Source organism: Canis lupus, chromosome 5, assembly GCF_003254725.2.
Source record: "Canis lupus dingo isolate Sandy chromosome 5, ASM325472v2, whole genome shotgun sequence".
NCBI classification, from domain to species: Eukaryota; Metazoa; Chordata; class Mammalia; order Carnivora; family Canidae; genus Canis; species Canis lupus.
In genome coordinates this window covers 15,452,093-15,457,598 of record NC_064247.1, presented here as the reverse complement: position 1 = coordinate 15,457,598, position 5,506 = coordinate 15,452,093, and the positions used below count along the sequence as shown (strand labels likewise).

Here is a 5,506-nt window from a genome sequence, read left to right as displayed (position 1 = left end):
GGGGCCTCAGCTCCCTACGCCCTCCTTCTTTTCCTCCCTCCCGCCCTCTCTATTCTACAAGCAGTCTGTCTGCACAAGTTCCAAACTCCGCACTCCGCTCTTTACTTTCCAGTCAATCTGCCTGGGCTCTGGCCTCTGGATGGCCTCAGAAACAGCCAGAGGAGGTGGTGCCAGCCTGAACCGTCCCAGGCTGCTTTGGGTTTGGCCCACACACACTGCTTTTTCTAAGCGGGCTTCTGGCTTGCCTGGGAAATAAATGTTGAAACCGCCTTGCTGTGATTCCACTTCCCAAAGCATCTCCCTGGGGCCACAGGAGCCTAGACTGGATGCATGACTCCAAAGCAATCAGTATTCCTTAAGACTCTCTCTGGACAAAATGTCCTGCCTCTTATACCCTCAGTCTCAGTCAAATGTTACCACAAGGATCTCTGCATCTTTCCCAGCTTGGAGCTTTCCCTGACACCCACCTAAAATAACTAACCCAGGGCGCCTGGGTGGCTCAGTGGTGGAGCATCTGCCTTCAGCTCAGGTCATGATCCTGGGGTTCTGGGATGGAGTCCCGCATTGGGCTCCACGCAAGAAGCCTGCTTCTCCCTCTGCTTATGTCTCTGCCTCTCTGTGTCTCTCATGAATAAATAAATAAAATCTATAAATCAATCAATAAATAAAATAAACTGACCCAAACAAATCTCAATGTGTAATGATCCCTCCACGTCAAAGAACTTGAAGAAGCAGGACATCACCCCTGCTTGTTTAACCTCCTATCTTAATCCAGTTCACCTCTACAATACTCCCATAAAGTGTTCTCATTTTTCCAGAGAGAATACTAAGAGCCCAGAGAAAGTAAGTGATTTGCCCAAGGTGGCACAGCCAAGAGGTAGCAAAACTGGAATTTATCTGACCTTAAGTCCAATGCTCTTGCTGCAAAATTACACCCGGCGTGAACCATTAGACCCAGAAGACACTCAAGGAAAAGGTTTTCATAATAACTTTTCTGTGCCTCATTTTTCATCTGCCATTTTTAGGGCAGCCATCTGTCTGAAAAAATCTGAAGAACTGAGGACTTTAAATGAGAAAAGGTGCCTCCCTGTCTGGAAAGAGGGTGGCTAATTGTTACAGATTAACGACACAGCACTGCAAAACAGCCGAAGACAAATGAAGATTACACATGAAGTGAAGAAATAGGCTTGAGCAGGAGCCTAACCCTGAACAGAAACAGATTAGCCTAATCTCTGAATCAGCAACCTAGAAACTCTAGTGATTCCTGGTTAAACCCTGGAACGGAGAAGTGGCCAGAAAAGGGAGAGGAAGGAGGCAGGTTGACTGGAAAGGGCAAAACTTCATAGAGGGAAGAAAATTCTACTAAGGGACAGGCAGCATACAGAAATGGGAAAGAAAAGCCAGAAAGATAAAGAAAAGCAGCAGGAGAAATGTCATGATTGTGGGGCAAAAAAAGAAAATGAGAAAAAAAAGAGAAAAAAACGATAAACAACAAACAACAGTTGTTAGAACAGAGAAACCCAAGGGCTACCCCAAATGAAGATCAGCGGGGCCCTAGCATGAATTTTTTATTTAGATGAGTGTTCCTGAAAATAGAGTGGCTCCTTTGTCAGCTTCTAGGTCAGAGATCAACCTAAAATCAGAATGCTGGGGAAAATCTTCAAAATGGTGATGGGATAAAATAGAGAGGCTCTCTGGTATGTAGGTCTGTAGAGTTCAGCTCCAGGAGCCCAAAAGAAAAGCAGTGGAGGAAACTCGATCCTCTTTGTCGGCTTTCAACTTGCAGAGAAATGCAGCTCTAAAGGAGGAGGGGGGGGGGGGGGGGGCAAAGCCTGAGGTTTTGAAGTCTAGAGCAAATTGCAAACTTTGGTGAGAGGTAGAGTTACCAAAGAGCTCAAGGACACAGAAAAAGCAGCAGGAGAGGAATCAGGGCAGGCAGCCCTGAACAAACTGCCTGTTGTCAGGAGCAGAGGACTCTCTCTGCCCCCAGGTAGCCAGATGCCGTGTGAGCTGGCCGCCAGCCCTGCTCTGAGGGTCCCCAGCTCCTCAGATCCCACTCAGAGGCAGAGTTCAAGTTCCTGGCTTTCGGCCCAGCAACGCCCAATTTCTTCCTGTTAACAGGAGTGGCTCCAGAGTCATCCCATTCCCTTCCCTGGGAGGGGAGGGAGGAGACCAAGGGCTGGACTCCTTTAGTGGAGAAAACAATGAGTAAACAGGACATTTGCCCTTGAGTCCCCAGGGTGCCTGTCACAGGGCTGTGATCAAAACTGGAGGCATAGGGGCACCTGGGTGGCTCAGTGGTTGAGTATCTGCCTTTGGCTCAAGTCATGAGCCCAGGGTCCTGGGATCGAGTCCTGCATCAGGCTCTCCACAGGGATCCTGCTCCTCCCTCTGCCTATGTCTCTGCCTCTCTCTCTGTGTCTCTCATGAATAAATAAATAAAATCTTAAAAAAAAAAAAAAAACTGGAGGCATCTAGCTAAAGGATGCTTCGTGCCTAGGAAAAGGAGAAACGAAGAAGAGAGAAATGTTAGAAACATCACTTTTTTTTCCCTAAACTTTTCCGGAGAAAAATCCAGATTATCATTAAAATTGATGGAGTACCAAGAGTTGTGAAAGCACCTCGTCTGTCCCAAACCCCTCCATGCTTCCCAAAAATATTTCTAATAGGGTACCTAGAAACCCACTGACGAGGAGGAAACTCATCCCAAGGGACTCAAAAGATAGAAAGGACAACTGGCCAGTATCAATATTTGTAAAAACTGTCATCTTCACATGCAAGACAAAAATGTGTTGTTGGCTTTTTTTTCCACCACAAAATAAAATTAGCAAGGGAAGCAAGTAATTGAGCTCTTAGGGTGGTTCAAATAAAGCATTTGTTTACTCAAAAACTTTCTGTCCATATGTTTTCTTATTAGGAAAGATTATAATTAATTTTTGTTATATGCTAGGCAAGACATATAATATAGAATAAGACATATCTGCCCAGGGAGAAAAATCAGAGTCCAAAGAAGATTTTGGGAGGTGCAATGTGTATGTTAACAAATACTCACCATATTTGTGACTGGGGGGAGGGGCGGAGAGAATTCCAAGCAGACACCACACCCCTGCATAGAGCCCCACGTGGGGCTCGATCTCACGACCCTGAGATCGTGATCTGAGCCATAATCAAGAGTCAAATGCTTAACCAACTGAGCTATCCAGGTGTCCCTGAAATGTGTCCTTGAAGGACAAACAGGAATTCTGGAGAGAAAAGAGAAACAGAGGCACTCGTGTTGAAACAAATGGGAGGGGAATGGGCAGGAAATGTGGTCTCTGCGGGGGCCTGCAAATGATTTCTCCGGCTCAGGCAGGAGTGGCAGGCTAGGAGGCTGGAGAGAGAGGCCAGGCCAGAGGCTGAGGGGGTCCTCATTCTCCATCCTAGGGAGTACAGACTTGATCCTGACAAATACACCATTTGGAAGTAGCTAATGTATGACCCAAAAAGAGAGGAATTACTCTGGTATTTACCAGACCATTGAAAATAATGAGGAAAAGCCTTGGGATCTCAACTACCATGTACTCTACCAACTTTCTCATAGGCTCACTAGCCTGGGAGCCAGAATGAAAAGTACAAACTTAATACCCACCTTCAGAAGACGCAGGGACTCCCAGCCATCCCTACCAACAATAGTGTCAATTTATAGCTCCTTTCTTTCTCTTCTCTTCTTTTCTTTTCTTTTCTTTTTCTTTTCCTTTTCTGTCTTTCTTTCTTTACTTATTTATTTCTTTTTTCTTTTTTTTTTTTTTTTTTGAAACTTCTGGTGAGCTTCTCAAAGATGAGAGAGGGAAGCTGGGATATAGATGATAGGTGGGCTCTCAGCCCAAAAGAAGCCATGTGTTCCCCTTGGTTCCCCTCCTTGCCTCCTTGCCTTGCATTCTCTAGAGATATTTATTCCAAAGCCAAGTCTGGATCTGAGACTGAGCTCTAATAGCTTAGAAAAACCACAGGAGGGAACGGCTTTCCATCTCCCCACCTCACAGCAGCTTTTATACCTCCCCAGTAAAGCCCCGGGCTCCTTTCTTAATTACAGAGAAGGGGTATTGTGCTTTTATTAACCAGCCCATGGAAGTGACTCTGAAGTTTAACCCTTCCCTTACTCTGGAGAACAGCTAGATGGCTTTGCACAGGGCGGGAGAGATGGGTGTCTTTGAAGATAACCGAAGGAACTCCCTGTTCACCATAGGTACCACATCGAAATAATAGGTGAGAATTTACCTTTACATCATGTTTATTGATGAGCATAGTATCTTCTGGTTACCATGACTAATATTCGTTCTTAGGAAGTTAATTCATTTCCTGAGAAAAGACACAGCCATTTCCTTTTCTTTTTTTTTCCTACTATACACTGGGAGGCATGAGGCAAGAGTTTGACTCCCACTTGCTTAGACCCAAATGGACACTGGGCCACTGACTAGCTGTGGGGCCTTGGGCAGATAATTTCATTCTCTATGCCTCGATTATGTCATATGTAAAATGAGAATAGTAATATCTGCCGCATAGGCTTGGTGTAAGAACCAGATGAAATACTGTATTTAAATACAGCTCTGTGCTCAGTGCCCATAGAAAAACAAGATCTGGTTGTTTGTGATTATACTCAGTTAAGATATTGAAAACTGCTCCCATGACCACTTTGGGAGGAGGTCTGAGAGTTTCTTATAAAAGTTTCATATAAAGCTAACCACCAAAAAAAACAAAAAACAAAAAACAAAAAAAAACAAAAACAAAAACAAAAAAACAAAAAAAGCTAACCACCTTAGCAATTCCACTCCCAGGTATTTATCCAAGAGAAATGAAGCTATGTAACAACAAAAAGAATATTTGTAGAAGTTTGATTCATAATAGTTTCATTTAGCAATAATCATGCCTCGGATAAACCTCATTGGCTACAATACTGCCACTGCACAAAGCTTAATTCATAACAGTTCCAAATTGGAAACAGTCTAAGTCTCCATCAACAGAAAAATGGGTACTTCTGTAGAATACTCATACAATGGGATATTACTCGACAATAAAAAAGAACAAACTTCTGATACATTCAAGCACATGTATGCATATCAAAAATACTATGTTGAACAAAATTAGTCAGATGTAAAGTAGTATGTACTCTCTGGTTTCATTGATATGAAGTTCTAGAACAGGCAAAACTGATCTTTGGTAGAAAAAAAATCATAACAGTGTTTGCTCTTAGGAAAGTGGGGACAGGGGTTGACAGGAGGGGCATGAGGGAAATTTCTAGAGTGATATTATTCTGCATCTTGATAGAGGCTATGATTACACAGGTTTGTGCATTTGAAAAAACTCTTTGAATGGTGTACATTTAATGTTTTGTGTGTTTCAGTGTATGAAAATTTTATTACAATATTTTTATTTTTTAAAGATTTTATTTATTCATCAGAGAGAGAGAAAGTGAGAGAGAATGAGAGAGAGGCAGAGACACAGGCAGAGGGAGAAGCAGGCTCCATGC

The 5,506-nt window shown here is 43.4% G+C and overlaps 1 pseudogene; it reads right to left on the bottom strand.

Moving 5' to 3' along the window:
* Positions 1-4,835: 4,835 nt before the first annotated feature.
* LOC112671558 (U4 spliceosomal RNA) lies at positions 4,836-4,951 on the bottom strand (annotated as a pseudogene).
* Positions 4,952-5,506: the final 555 nt, after the last annotated feature.